The 16,450-nt window shown below is 40.8% G+C and overlaps 2 protein-coding genes across 4 annotated transcripts in view; one reads left to right on the plus strand and one right to left on the minus strand.

Moving 5' to 3' along the window:
• Positions 1–1,797, minus strand: part of LOC126213216 (uncharacterized) — a 49,467-nt gene extending 47,670 nt beyond the window's left edge. The window contains exon 1 of one of the 2 annotated variants that reach the window (XM_049940857.1): positions 1,115–1,797. The gene's annotated coding sequence lies outside the window, so the exon portion shown is untranslated. The remainder of the gene's footprint in view (positions 1–1,114) is intronic. The other variant, XM_049940856.1, reaches the window with a different exon arrangement.
• A 49-nt stretch (positions 1,798–1,846) lies between these two features.
• Positions 1,847–16,450, plus strand: part of LOC126213217 (uncharacterized) — a 37,628-nt gene continuing 23,024 nt past the window's right edge. The window contains exon 1 of one of the 2 annotated variants that reach the window (XM_049940859.1): positions 1,847–1,958. The gene's annotated coding sequence lies outside the window, so the exon portion shown is untranslated. Of the gene's footprint in view, positions 2,036–16,450 lie in introns of both variants that reach the window. The other variant, XM_049940858.1, reaches the window with a different exon arrangement.

Raw genomic sequence — 16,450 nt, forward strand, 5'->3', positions numbered from 1 at the left:
CCCAATTTTCAGACCAACTTTTTTTCCCACTAAGATTGAATGTGGGTCACAGTGGAGATGGGCCAGAAATTTTATTTCTTAATATTATTCCACCACTGTAAAACTTACTTGCAGTAGCAACCTTCATTCTCTCACAATAGAGTCCAGTGCATTTTTAGCTTTGTTGGGAGAGTACTGAACTACTCTATTTCATGGTTGATTCAAAAACCATGAGTTAAAAAAATGTTCTATTTTCATGATACATACTGCATATTTTAGAATGTTACAAGGAGACAGAAAATAATGAGATCAAGCAAGACTTAATTAGGTCCATCTTGATATAAAAAAATAAAACCAGAAATCTTTTAAATAACCTACATAAATAAAATTAGCCTAGTTAGAACTTAGACCAAATTGGTATTATAGATGTTTATATAATTTTTTAAAAGTGGCCAAAACAGTACACACATGTCTCTACTAATGGTCATAACAGGGAACCACGACTACATATGTACCTGTTAATGGCCACAGAAGTTGAACGGCGTGTTTTGGACTAGATCATATTTAAATTGTAAAAATGAAACCATAATATATGATCTTAACTCTAACACATTAAGTTTCTTCTGATGTTTTATTTATACATGTTGAATATGAAACACCTATTGTACATTGCTTAAAGAAAACCTCTAGGAAACGCAACAACACACATCCTTTCACAAAAATGATTCAGAACAAGAACAAAAAATGCTTCTGTATCAAATTGAATAGCACATTTCGTGTTTATACTAAGCTATTGTAAGATTGGCTGATATTCAAAAGAAGTTTAAAAATTCGTTAATTACACCAAAGTGGCTATAAGTGAGGCAGTGGCCAAAACTGGGGCTTTGACCCTACCTCTAGTATAGTGTTTGTGAACTGCTGAGTCCATGCTGACATCAGTTTTTTATTTAAACGGCAAATATCATTAGCGAGTAAATACACTGGTGTGTGTGTATGTGTGTGTGTAACTAGATTATTTACATACAAAATCTTTTGAAATGTTCCGTGTGTGAAAAAAGAAAATAATTTCCAGTTTCATCTAACCGCACGAAGTCTACAGATCTTAATTTCATTTATATACACAAATCCAACTTACCAGGTAATTTATGTATGCTCTTGGTTTGTTATTTTGCACACAACTCTTGGCCTAAGAAAAAATTCGCTCAACAGCGGACTTCCTTCGCGATTCTGAATATAACAGTGACATACACCAACAAATCAATATCTGCGATTGCGCACATGCGTACAAGTGTTTCGCAACAGTTTCCAGGTTTAATGCTGTACAACAATATATTAAAAACAAATTAGTAATGCCCTAGTTCTACGAATCATTCCTTGCCCTTTTCTAGTAACAGTCAACTACTCCACACTCCACAGAGACAGAACCTGCAATGGCGAACATCTTGTATTAAGGACTTTATTGATCAAAATAGCGGCAATTTTAAACTTTCACTCTGGTGGTGTCAACTACATAAAGTAATCTCAGTGTCATAGAATGATAATTTCTCAAGTCAGACAATTATTGTTTAAAATTTGCTCTGATGAAATGTTCGTCTACCACACAGTTCTAATACATGTGTCTCAAACCATTGCCTGCCGTTTAAAGATGAAGAAATTATTACGCAGTTTTGATGTCAGTGTTTTCAGTGTGCTGTATTTGACAAAAGATGCGGCAAGTTTCGTGGATACGATTATTTAACCAAAAAGCAATATCATTTTGAAGCTTTCTGAACGATTCCATGCTTCCGCAAATCTCAAAACGACCAAGAATTACCGCTTATTGATTAAACGAATGACAGCTGCTGTGATTGTTCGCTATTGGCCAAGAGGTTTGTCGCCATTTTCTTACAGTCAGCCAACATTACTGCTCAAATTTGTAGTATGGTGCTTAACAGCAATCAAACTGTCAAAAGCTGGAACATATTATAGTTAAACTAGAGGTAATAATATAATGTGTAAAAAGTAAAGCATTGTAGATGCATGTGTAATGGAATCATCGTGTGGTTATATAGTAAAGGTACAGTAATCAACGTATACTTCAAACATATCCTGTTAAATAATCTATGTCGTTTCATTTGTAAGACCCGTGTGATAGAATCGCGTTGCGATGGTTCGGCTATTACTTGCTATTTACTTGTTGATTTTGCGTATCTTCCTTTGAACTTACGGCAGACGATCTGACTCGTTGTGGTGTAGTTTTTGAGAGTTCACTCTATACACTGGAGAGCATGAAGTCATAACTCTCTACACTCTAGTAGCAATCCGTAATTTCTACCGTCTTTTACGAATAATTCGCCCAGAAATTACACATACGAATACCGCACGACGTGGAGGTTTTTCTTTGGTTCTTTCCTGGGAAACATTTGTTGCCTTTTCTGACATGATAGCTTAGATGATAGTTTATTACCCCTAACGAGATTCCGTGGCCCAGCTGTGGAGAATATATGTTCCAATCCCCACCCAGATGCAACTATTCTGTAATTTCCGAAATTCCTTTCTATTGTCTGTAAATTATTGTTTATTGACGTATGCTTGATTGTTCAGGCCGAAATTTGCAGCCTCTTTATCTGTCTGTATATAATGACTAAAGAAAAGATGGAAAGAAATCACTTGACAGGCACAACTATAAAGGGCTGATACAAAAGCAATAGTGGCATGATGGTGCCTCTTGCCAGGCAGAGATTTCTTTCAGTATCAATAATTTATTTGTACAATGATGGTTTCAGTTTGCTATAGGATACATCAGCTTAATACAAGAAGATAAACATACGAATATATGGACATTTTAGTGAAATTATCAAATCCAATGGATTCTATTTGATATTGCCATTGATTCGACACATTTTTAACAAGCAAAGGACAGCAAAGATGGTGGGCTGTGGCCTTGTTGGGGGGAATGATCCCAGCTGAACTAGACTGTGTGATAATGAAAACCAACAGGAAACAAAAGGAGCTATAATACACAATAAATTTTTTTAAAAAAAGTAATGGTCAATTTTCACGTTGTGAAGAAACTCCCCCCTCCAATACTGATTTTTATAGCATTGACAAAAAAAAAAAAAAACTCTCTCATCAGTACGATAGAATTTTTAGGTCTATGTATTCATGACAATGACATTGTGAAATGGTACAAAATGGTCACAATGTACTACTCATTATCTTCTGGGGAAACTCCATAATTACCAGAAAACATTTAGACTCTGTACAGACATTGAGAATAATAAAACAAGCTAAATACAGACTCCTGTAGAGCAGTATTTAAAATTCTCCTTGTACTACCCTTATCTCATTTATATATGCACAAAGCTCAAATATTAACAAATGAAGCACGTTAAAAAAAAAAGGAAAATATCAAAGTATAAATAAGTGTTACTGTAATTTTCACTATTATGATTGTAGGCTGAAACATGACGTGCATGTCCGTAGTGTAAGTGTGAAATTCTGTAAAGGAGGAGTACATCTGACTGGCATTATGCCATCTACCTCTACTCTGCAAACCACTGTGATGTGCATGACAGAGGTATTGAGTAAAATAGCACAGTTTGCGAATTTCGAGGTGGCAGAGTTAGAGGAGCAACATGTGTACATTAAATTTTGTGTGAAACTCAAGAAAACCTTTACAGACACACACCAAATTATGCTTAAGCCGCGCTCGGTGTTACAAATGGTTCACACAGTTTGAAAATGGCTGGACGGAAGTTAAAGATGTCCCTCATTCAGGACAGCCTTAGACGTCTTTTGATGAAGCTCGTGCCAGGAATTTCAATGAAATTGTGTGTGCCAATCGAAAACTGACTGTCTTAAACACTGCAGAAGAAAGTAACATTTCAGTTGGATCATGTTGTGAAATCCTGACGAAGCATTTGGAATGCACGATGTTGTCGCCAAGTTTATCCCACGGTTTGTGAGTCGAAACCAGAAAGATCTTCACCATGCAATCTGTGAAGAGTTTTTAGATTGTGCAAATGGGAAAAAGATGTTCCAGAAGAGAATCGTAACTGGTGATGAGATGTGGGTCTTTAGTTATGATGTTGAGACAAAGGTTCAATCTTTGCAGTGTATCGGAAAATTTTTTTCAAGACCAAAAATAATGTCAGGTCAAATGTCAGAGCTGTGCTTTAACTTTGAAGGATTAGTTCATCATGAATTCATGCCACAGGAACAAACCGTTAATCAGTGGTACTATCGGGACGGGTTGCGACAACTGCAAGAAAATGTAAGAAGGAAATGGCGTGAAATGTAGCGAGACAATTCCTGGCTCTTCCATCACGTTAATGCAGCTGCACATTCATCCGTGTTGGTGTGCAACTATTGCACCAAAAATGAAATCGCTGATGCTGCCTCATCCTCCGTACTTACATCTTTTCTTTGACATCATTGTGACTTCACAACAGTTTTAGTGAGTTTTCACCTCTCGCCATCGTCAACTTCCTCAGATTTCATCTTGTTTCTCCCTGTTTCATCCATTTCTCCCTTCTCATGATTCTTCCCTTGTATTTGGGCATATTTTTTCGGATGTAATCCTGCATTATTTACGTAATTTTTTGCATTTTTTCCACCACCATGGATCCTTGCCCCCTTCCATCTGTGTCAGTACAGAAAAGTTTCTTATCCCTAGCCAGAACCCTGTCCCACATGCTGTTCCTGCATTGTTGCTTGGCTCATGGAATCCCCCCAAATGGCGTAACCATCAAATTACCCATCCGGCTGCCAACCCCCTCCTTCCACATTGATATCCAGCTTCTGCCAGTCCTAGCCCTCACCAACATAGACCTGCAAAATCCTATTAACCAAGCCCAAACCTCCTTGCAGTACCTTCTCTTCATCCGCAAAATTATCCTGCTGTGCAAACCCAAATTCCTGGAACCCGTAACATACACTGAAACCCTTGCCCTCCAGGAACTAGAGCAACATTCACAACACCTCCTCAAAAAACTCTCCACCCTTCTCACTTCCTACTCCCACGTTGGAGTACTACTATCTACCACCTCTACAACCACCTCCTAACCTCCCCCACGTCCCCTCATAGCTGACAAACCCTGTCTTGCAGACCTGCTACATTTACCCCACCCTCCAAATCTCCCTCCCACCACCACACAGAATCCAGAACCTAAACACAGTCATGAAACTTTCCACCAGAAGCCTTAGCCCCACAGAAATACATGGTGTCCACAATGAGACTCCAACATTTGAACTCATAAAATCTGAGGGGTAACAAAATTTATTGACGAACAAATACAGGGAAATCATACAGCAGCTCATCAAGGTTTCATACACAGGTGGACGGTTCAGTACACTTGAACATGGGCGCCATGGGTAGCGCGAAAGATTTCAAGTCTATAATCGATTTCATGCTACGTGTTGCGGAGCTTTTGTTCTGTGACAGAGTTGATGACAATTCTTATGCGCTGTTCCAAGTCTTGCAGGTCCTTTACCGGTGTAGCGTATACCCGGTCTTTCACATAACCCCACGAGAAAAAATCGAGGGGGTTATGTCGGGTGAACGTGGCGGCCAAGGAGTTAGGACCTCCACGGCCGATCCGTGTCATTTAAAAATTTTCGGACATCAAGGCTCCAATGGGGTGGTGCACCGTCCTGTTGAAACATCACATTTGGCTGCAGGTCTGTCTGTTATCTGTGGCACGGCAAATTGTTCCAACATGTCCAGGTAGATGGCTCCATTCACAGTCGGCTCCTGAAAGGAAAATGGCCCAACAATGCGATTTATCATCAAACCACACCACACATTAACTTTTGGACTGTCGCGCATGTGTTCCCTAGGTGCATGTGGATTTTCAGACCCCCAGATGCGCACATTGTGACGATTGACAGCCCCTGACACGTGAAAGGTTGCCTCGTCAGTAAACATCACGCGTGCTAAAAATGTCTCGTCCGTGGCAATGCGATCTAACGTGACACGTGCAAATTCTTCTCGCTTTGGTCGATTATCCGGCTAGATTTCTTGCACAACCTGCACTTTATATGCGTACAAACGTAACCGTTGATGAAATACTTTGTGCACTGTCGAACGTTTCGTACGAAGTTCTCGTGCTGCCTGTCGCACTGACTTCTGTGGACTCTGTTCGAATGACCGCTGCACTTGTTCCACACGATGTTTGCTGATCCCAGACTTACCACCACCGTGCCCTTTCGCAACACTCCCAGTAGCCATAAACTGATCACACCACTTCTTTATAGTCTCAAACGACGGGGGCGCTTTGTTGTAAACTCGACAAAAGTTTCTTTGCACTCGGGTCGCCGATTTTGTCTCTGCATACCGCCAGACCACTTGTACAAGCTCCTTCATATCCTCCATTTTGCTAAAACAATTGATTGCAGCTCCACTACGGCCATTTGGTGTATCAAATTTTCACACCACAAACTTGTTGAATTGCTCTGTCTGCCCCTTCAGAATTCACAGGTCCACCATCTGAAATGAGAAAGATATAGGATATTAAAATGTTGGAGTCTCATTGTGGACACCCTGTCGTCTCCAAAGGCCTCACCTTTTGCCCCACTCCCAAGTTCAATCATGCAGGACTTGTTAAAGACCTCCTCTGCTTCTCCTGATCCCTACAGGGGACACACTATTTTGGCACCAACCCTACCGGTCAGACTACCCCCCCCCCCCCACTCTCCCCTGCCCTCTGTCTAAGCTTCTGACTCCACATAGCTACCCTACCCTCTCTCCACCTCGTCTCTGTGTGCTCCCCAGCAGCACTTCACTGTCCCCACCCCTACCCTGCTATCCCTCCCCCTCCCCGCCCCAAACTCCTCCTTACCCCCACCAAGTTGCCACTCATATCATGTGCTGGTGCTCCTCTTCCACCACCACCACTACCACCACCTCCTACTCCTCCTCCTCTCCCCCGCTCCCCCCCCCCCTCCCCCCCAAGTGTCACTTCAGCTGCCATAGGCTGCAGTCGTATACGCGCGCATGTATGTGTGTGTGCGGGGTGTGTGTGTGTCTATTTTCATCGAAGGTTTTATTGGTCGAAAGCTTATACTGTGACAGTCTTTTTTTATTGTGCCTATCTGCGACTTACCATCTCCGCTATATGGTGAGTAGCAACTGTCCTTTTATAATATTGCTTTATAATTAAATCACCAACATGATCATTTGTTGAATTATCATTTAAAATTGATAAATTGCAATTACTTTCTTAAACCTGAATTGTTCTATATTGTTGTTGTTGTTGTTGTTGTTGTTGTTGTTGTCTTCAGTCCAGAGACTGGATTGATGCAGCTCTCCATGCTACTCTATCCTGTGCAAGCTTCTTCATCTCCCAGTACCTACTGCAGCCTACATCCTTCTGAATCTGCTTAGTGTATTCATCTCTTGGTCTCCCTCTACGATTTTTACCCTCCACGCTGCCCTCCAATACTAAATTGGTGATCCCTCGATGTCTCAGAACATGTCCTACCAACCGATCCCTTCTTCATGTCAAGTTGTGCCACAAACTCCTCTTCTCCCCAATTCTATTCAATACCTCCTCATTAGTTATGTGATCTATCCATCTAATCTTCAGGATTCTTCTGTAGCACCACATTTCGAAAGCTTCTGTTCTCTTCTTGTCCGAAGTATTTATCGTCCACGTTTCACTTCCATACAGTGCTACACTCCATACAAATACTTTCAAAAACTACTTCCTGATACTTAAATCTATACTCGATGTTAACAAATTTCTCTTCTTCAGAAACGCTTTCCTTGCCATTGCCAGTCTATTTTATATCCTCTCTACTTCGACCATAATCAGTTATTTTGTTCCCCGAATAGCAAAACTCCTTTACTACTTTAAGTGTCTCATTTCCTAATCTAATTCCCTCAGCATCACCCGACTTAATTCGACTACATTCCATTATCCTCGTTTTGCTTTTGTTGATGTTCATCTTATATCCTCCTTTCAAGACACTATCCATTCCGTTCAACTGCTCTTCCAAGTCCTTTGCTGTCTCTGACAGAATTACAATGTCATCGGCGAACCTCAAAGTTTTTATTTCTTCTCCACAGATTTTAATACCTACTCCAAACTTTTCTTTTGTTTCCTTTACTGCTTGCTCAATATACAGATTGAATAACGTCGGGGAGAGGCTACAGCGTGTCTCACTCCCTTCCCAACCACTGCTTGCCTTTCATACCCCTCAACTCTTATCTGCCATCTGGTTTCTGTACAAATTGTAAATAGCCTTTTGCTCCCTGTATTTTACCCCTGCCACCTTCAGAATTTGAAAGAGAGTATTCCAGTCAAGATTGTCAAAAACTTTCTCTAAGTCTACAAATGCTAGAAACGTAGGTTTGCCTTTCCTTGATCTATTTTCTAAGATAAGTTGTCGGGTCAGTATTGCCTCACGTGTTCCAATAGATTAGATTACATTAATACTTGTTCCATAGATCATGAATACAACACTTCGTAAACATTGTGGAACGTGTCAGGTTAATAAAAGATGTCTGTACAAGATATTACATTACACAAAATATTGCATGACACTAATGTTGTTGTTGTTGTTGTTGTTGTTCCCCCTTAATTTATATCTAAAAATTCAGCCAATGAGTAGAAGGAGTTGTCATCTAGAAATTCTTTTAATTTATTTTTAAATGTTAGTTGGCTATCTGTCAGGCTTTCGATGCTGTTTGGTAGGTGTCCAAAGACTTTTGTGGCAGCATAATTTACCCCTTTCTGTGCCAAAGTGAGATTTAACCCTGCATAGTGAAGATCATCCTTTCTGTTGGTGTTATAGCTATGCACACTGCTATTACTTTGGAACTGGGTTGGATTATTAACAACAAATTTCATAAGTGAATATATATACTGTGATGTTACTGTGAGGATCCCTAGATCCTTAAATAGATGTCTGCAGGATGACCGTGGGTGGGCTCCAGCAATTATTCTGATTACACGCTTTTGAGCAATGAATACTTGTCTACTCAACGATGAATTACCCCAGAATATGATGCCATACGAAAGCAGTGAATGAAAGTAGGCATAGTAAGCTAATTTACTGAGATTCTTATCACCAAAATTTGCAATAACCCTAATAGCATACGTAGCTGAACTCGGAAGTTTCAGCGGACCATCAATGTGTTGCTTCCAGTTTAACCTCTCATCAGTGGACACACCTAAAAATTTAGAAAATTCTACCTTAGCTACAGACTTCTGTTCAAAGACTATATTTATTACTGGAGTTGTGCCATTTACTGTACGGAACTGTATATACTGTGTTTTATCAAAATTTAAAGAGTCCGTTTGCTGAGAACCACTTAATAATGTTGTGAAAAACATCATTTACAATTACATCACTTAGTTCTTGGTTTTTGGATGTTATTACTATACTTGTATCATCAGCAAAAAGAACTAACTTTGCGTCTTCATCAATGTGGAATGGTAAGTCATTAATGTATATCAAGAACAGTAAAGGACCTAAGACCGAACCCTGTGGGACCCCGTACTTGATAGCCCCCCAGTTTGAGGAATCAGCTGTTGTTTTAACATTACATGAACCACTTATTTCAAGTTTTTGCATTCTTCCAATTGAGTATGAATTAAACCATTTGTGCACTGCCCCCCCTCAAACCATAATGATTTAGCTTATCTAAAAGAATTCCATGATTGTGTAAATCAAAGGCCTTTCTACGGAATCCAAACTGACCTTCCCTGAGGTCAGCTTCTCCCAGCTTTTCAATTCGTCTGTAAAGAATTCGCGTTAGTATTTTGCAGCTGTGACTTATTAAACTGATAGTTCGATAATTTTCACATCTGTCAATGCCTGCTTTCTCTGGAATTGGAATTATTATATTCTTCTTGAAGTCTGAGGGTATTTCGCCTGTCTCGTACATCTTACTCACCAAATGGTAGAGTTTTGTCAGGACTGGCTGTCCCAAGGCTGTCAGTAATTGTAATGGAATGTTGTCTACTCCCGGGGCCTTGTTTCGACTTATGTCTTTCTGTGCTCTGTCAAACTCTTCATGCAGTATCGTATCTCCCATTTCATCTTCATCTACATCCTCATCCATTTCCATAATACTGTTCTCAAGTACATCGCCCTTGTATAGACCCTCTGTATACTCCTTCCACCTTTCTACTTTCCCTTCTTTGCTTAGAACGGGGTTTCCATCCGAGCTCTTGATATTCATACAAGTGTTTCTCTTTTCTCCAAAGATTTCTTTAATTTTCCTGTAGGCAGTATCTATCTTACCCCTAGCGAGATAAGCCTCTACATCCTTACATTTGTTTTTTAGGCATCCCTGCTTAGCCATTTTGCACTTTCTGTCAGTCTCATTTTTGAGACATTTGTACTCACAGGAGGGTAATACAAAACGCCGTGCTGGATCCCGACGGCCTCGTATCACTAGCAGTCGAGATGACAGGCATCTTATCCGCATGGCTGTAACGGACCGTGTAGCCACGTCTCGATCCCTGAGTCAACAGATGGGGACGTTTGCAAGACAGCAACCATCTGCATGAACAGTTCTATGATGTTTGCAGCAGCACGGACCATCAGCTCGGAGACCGTGGCTGCGGTTACCCTTGACGCTGCATCACAGATGGTCGCATCCGTGTTTGGCAACATCGCGGTGAACACACATTGGAAGCGTGTATTCGTCTTCGTCATAGTTTCCTATCACTCGGTGTGATGGTATGGGGTGCCATTGGTTACACATCTCGGTCACCTCTTGTTGGCATTGACGACACTTTGAACAGTGGACGTTACATATCAGATGTGTTATGACCCGTGGCTCTACCCTTCATTCGATCCCTGCCAAACCCTACATTTCAGCAGGATAATGCACGACCGCATGTTGCAGGTTCTGTATGGCCTTTCTGGATACAGAAAATGTCCGACTGCTGCCCTGGCCAGCACATTCTCCAGATCTCTCACCAATTGCAAACGTCTGGTCAATGGTGGCCGAGCAACTGGCTCGTCACAATACTCCAGTCACTACTCTTGATGAACTGTGGTATCGTGTTGAAGCTGCACGGGCAGCTGTACCTGTACACGCCATCCGAGCTCTGTTTGACTCAATGCCCAGGCGTATCGAGGCCATTATTACGGCCAGAGGTGGTTGTTCTGGGTACTGATTTCTCAGGATCTATGCACCCAAATTGTGTGAAAATGTAATCACATGTCAGTTCTAGTATAATATATTTGTCCAATGAATACCCGTTTATCATCTGCATTTCTTCTTGGTGTAGCAATTTTAATGGCCAGTAGTGGAGAAAGAGAGAGAGAGAGAGAGAGAGAGAGAGAGAGAGAGAGAGAGAGAGAGAGAGAGAGATGGAGGGAGGGGGGGAGGCGAGGGTTCAGTTAGTTTATATATTACCTCCACTGGTCTTCAGCTCCGAGTAGCCTGTGAATCACCAACTCGTTAATTAACTCCAGCAGCAGTTCATCAAACTGCCATCTCTCTCAGACAGCTGCTGACCTGTGCTCTGGATGACATGTAAGGTCGCTCATTGTTGGTGCTTTGGTTGTCTGTATCTCAGTAGATGTAGACCCGATTGTAGAATGTATTCTTGTAGTTCCGTGGCTGTTTAATTGCTTAGCAGTTATGTTGCTATAAGCAGATTTATTAATTAACAGAAATTCTGATATATGAAAAGTCAGCTTAAAAGCATATACTGGGTGATCAGAAAGTCAGTATAAATTTGAAAACTTAATAAACAGGAGAGGTAAAAATTGACGCACATGCTTGGAATGATACAAAAAATAAATAAATAAAAAATAATATATTGCTAGACGCTTGAAAGACGTCTTCCACGTGTCGTTTGGTGATGATCGTGTGCTCGGCCGCCACTTTCGTCATGCGTGGCCTCCCAGGTCCCCAGACCTCAGTCCGTGCGATTATTGGCTTTGGGGTTACCTGAAGTTTCAAGTGTATCGTGATCGACCGACATCTCTAGGGATGCTGAAAGACACCATCCGACGCCAATGCTTCACCATAACTCTGGACATGCTTTACAGTGCTGTTCACAACATTATTCCTCAACTACAGCTATTGTTGAGGAATGATGGTAGACATATTGAGCATTTCCTTTGCTTTGTCTTTCTTTGTTATGCTAATTATTACTATTCTGATCAGATGAAGTGCCATCTGGTGGACATTTTTTGAATGTTTGTATTTTTTTGGTTCTAATAAAATCCCATGTTATTCCAAGCATGTGTGTCAATTTGTACCTCTCTATCTACATTATTCTGTGATTTATTCAGTTTTCAAATTTATACTGACTTTTTGATCACCCAGTATTATTCATATTTGCTGTTTTTCACATTTTGTGGCTTTGGCTGTGCTGCTATTTTATGTTTCAGCGGTGTACAATCGTTGATCTTGGACTCTCAATAGCAACATCAGTACTGCCAGTTACTTCTTTAAAATTGATTTTCTGAAAGAGTAATATATCCCTTGACTATTTCAGACTTGTTTGGTTCATAATGGCTTGCTGGAAGACTACTGTTCCTATTGTACCAAAATCTTCCTTACTGGCATTGAATCTTGTTATTCAGTTTTCTGTTTGATGTACCGGTATTGCTTAGTTGTCTTCTAGTTCGTTCCACACAAGGGTCGCCATATGTGACAGATGAGTTAGTTTATAAATTACCTCGTAGCTGGTCTTCAGCTTCGAAAAGCCTGTGAACCCCTGACACATTAATAAACTCTTCTTATGTCTGTAGAAGAATTCTACTGATAAGAAAATCAGTTCTAATTTGTTAGAAGGCCTTTTATTGTGCCTTAGATTACATGATTGATCTAAAGTTAATCAGTTAGGTACAGCTTGTTTTGAACAAGAACTCTCAAGACAAAAAATACGAGTATATAAATCAGTATTTATATCTAAAAACAAAGATGATGTGACTTACCGAACGAAAGCGCTGGCAGGTCGATAGACACACAAACAAACACAAGTTTGATCTCTGCCCAAACTTTAAATATGTCTGCTTGTGTCTGTATATGTGTGGATGGATATGTGTGTGTGTGTGCGAGTGTATACCTGTCCTTTTTTCCCCCTAAGGTAAGTCTTTCTGCTCCCGGGATTGGAATGACTCCTTACCCTCTCCCTTAAAACCCACATCCTTTCGTCTTTCCCTCTCCTTCCCTCTTTCCTGATGAGGCAACAGTTTGTTGCGAAAGCTTGAATTTTGTGTGTGTGTGTTTGTGTTTGTTTGTGTGTGTATCGACCTGCCAGCGCTTTCGTTCGGTAAGTCGCATCATCTTTGTTTTTAGATATATTTTTCCCACGTGGAATGTTTCCCTCTATTATATTAAATCAGTATTTACATTATTAATGTTCTGGTCGTCGGTATTCGATGACGTCACAGTTCAGCCAGAAGATCCTTTGCCGCCTCCGATTACTTTGCACATCACGACGCCAATTGCTGCTTTAACGTTCGTGGGACAGCACGAAGCTCGTGCGGAATACCTCTGACAAAAATAACAAAACAAACAGGACCTGCTTCTTACCAAATCTTCCCACAAAATAAATTTTTAATATTTGTACAATTTTTCCAGATGAACAAATGAACAGATCTTCTGTTCATTTATATTCAAAATTGGCATGAGATTTCACCCGGAAAATGAATCATTTTGGAAAACCCTGGCAACAAAAATCTAGGAAATCTCATTCTCTCAAACCAAGACTAGGTTGTCGGGTGTAGCGTCAGGACATGGAACATTGGGGGAGGGGGGGGGGTGAAGAGAGTGGAAAAGGAGAGGAACAGGGAAGGGGAAAGGAGAGGTTGGAACATTGGTGGAGGACGGCACATAAATGGGGTGAGGGAATGTAGAAAAGGAAGTGGTGGTGACAGGTCAAGGTGCTAGAAACTGCTCCTGCCCCCCCCCCTCCCCCCCGCCTCTCCTGACAATGTGCATATCAGTCCCTAGTACCTGCCAGATAATGCTCTTCTGCTGCATCCTCCCTACCAAAAAGTCCTCAATCCAGTCACAAATTACACTTGATGCCCCATATGAACGTACTTTTGATGAAAAGTTTAGGTATGTTGCCGAGTTAAATGCTTTTCGGAAACCAAGAAATACTGCATCTACCTGACTGCCTGTATCCAAAGCTTTCAATATGTCATTAGTAAAGTGCAAATTTGGTTTCAGAATCTGTGCTAGTTGGTACTGAGGATATCATTCTGTTCAAGATGTCTCATTATGTTTGAGCCCAGAATATGTTGTAAGATATTACAGCAAATTGATATCAGGATATTAGACAGTAGTTTCATGGATCATTTATACTATCCTCCTTGTAGACGGGTGTGACCTGTGCTTTTCTTCTAAGTAATGGGCACGGTTTCTTGTTTGAAGGATCTTTAAGGATTATAGTCAGAAGAGGGACAAACTTGGCTGCAAATTCAGTATAAATCTAACAGGGATGGAGCTTTGTTCTATTTTAACAATTTCAGCAGTTTCTCAACATCACTGACACTAATACTGATTTCATTCTTCTTTCTAGTGGTACAAGATTTAATTGGGGAAATTCTTCAAGGTTTTCCTCTGTAAAGGAACAACAGAGCTTTTGCTTTGCCACCCTCGATCCAGTTTCTGTATCATTTGCTTTGGTGCCACTAACAGCCTCTACAAACAACCAGAATTTCTTTCGATTTTGTGAAAGATTATTTGAGAATATTCAACTACGGTAGTCACTTGAGACTTCGTGCATTGCGCTATTAACAGCCACACGTTTCATTCGGCATCTCTCTATCTGTATTACTATGTTTTGTTTTAAACATATTATGCAGTAAGCTCTGGTTCTTCAGAAGTTTCTGTGCAGTGACCTAATATCATGTAGGGACTTTCCTGTGTGTTATAAGCTCTCTGCTGGCCGGGGTGGCCGAGCGGTTCTAGCCACTACAGTCCGGAACTGCGCGACCGCTACGGTCGCAGGTTCGAATCCTGCCTCGGGCACGGATGTGTGTGGTGTCCTTAGGTCAGTTAGGTGGAAGTAGTTATAAGTTCTAGGGGACTGAAGACCTTAGAAGTTAAGTCCCATAGTGCTCAGAGCCATTTGAACCATTTTTGAAAAATTCTTTCTCAGCAACAGCTAATGTATGAAGTTAAAATTTGTCACATTGAGGCCCACGGTACCTAGGTGGTGTAAAAAATTGAGGTTTCTAACAAGGGAACCTCCCCATCGCACTCCCCTCAGATTTAGTTATAAGTTGGCACAGTGGATAGGCCTTGAAATACTGAACACAGATCAATCGAGAAAACAGGAAGAAGTTGTGTGGAACTATGAAAAAAATAAGTAAAATATGTAAACTGAGTAGTCCATGCCAAAGATATGCAACATCAAGGAGAGTGTGAGCTCAGGAGCGCCGTGGTCTCGTGGTTAGCGTGAGCAGCTGTGGAACGAGAGGTCCTTGGTTCAAGTCTTCCCTCGAGTTAAAAGTTTACTTACTTTATTTTCGCAAAGTGAAGATCTGTCCGTTCGTTCATTGACGTCTCTGTTCACTGTAATAAGTTTAGTGTCTATGTTTTGCGACCGCACCGCAAAACCGTGCGATTAGTAGACGAAAGGACGTGCCTCTCCAATGGGAACCGAAAACATTTGATCGCAAGGTCATAGGTCGACCGATTCCTCCACAGGAAAATACGTCTGATATATTCTATACGACACATGACAGGAATATGTTGTCGACCCACCTAACTTGTAAACTTGGCGAATGGGTAAAAAGATTCTTCTACCTTGCCCGATTTAGGTTTTCTTGTGGATATGATAATCACTCACAAAAAAGTGATGAAATCACAAGAGTTTGTCTCATAAACTGCAACAAATGAATGCAAAAGTTTCACAGTCGCACAGTTTTCCCTGTGCTCTGTCAAAACATATGTTTTTAACGTTTTCAAATTTTTCCGTGTGTACACCGTCAAATCCTGCATATGTCCAAGCAAATCTGAACATGTCCTGGAACTTTGGAGAGCGAAGTTGATTGTGTGTGTGTGCCTGAACTTTGATAATTGTCTGAAAATAAAAAATTAAAATTTTCTCCCGAGGGAAGACTTGAACCAAGTACCTCTCGTTCCATAGCTGCTCACGCTAACCACACGACCACAGCGCTACTGAGCTGGTACTGTCCTTAATGTTGCCTATCTTGAGCATGGACTACTCAGTTTGCATATTTTACTTATTTTTTTCATAGTTCCACACAACTTCTTCCTGTTTTCTTGATTGATCTGTGTTCAGTTTCTCAAGGCCTATCCACTGTGCCAAATTATAACTAAATCTGAGGGGGGTGCGATGGGGAGGTTCCCTTGTAAGTAAATGCAGTCAAAAGATATTGCCATTTATGTCACATGTTTTGATACTTGCACACTCACTTATCAAAACTCATACTGTACTTCCCATTGGCGTACAAACACGAGATTTGGCAAGAAGCAGTATTTCACAGCACAACAAAAGGAAAGAGCTGAAAATTTGTAATTATATCACATGAA

This window comes from Schistocerca nitens, chromosome 11 (genome assembly GCF_023898315.1).
Source record: "Schistocerca nitens isolate TAMUIC-IGC-003100 chromosome 11, iqSchNite1.1, whole genome shotgun sequence".
In the NCBI taxonomy this organism is placed as follows: Eukaryota; Metazoa; Arthropoda; class Insecta; order Orthoptera; family Acrididae; genus Schistocerca; species Schistocerca nitens.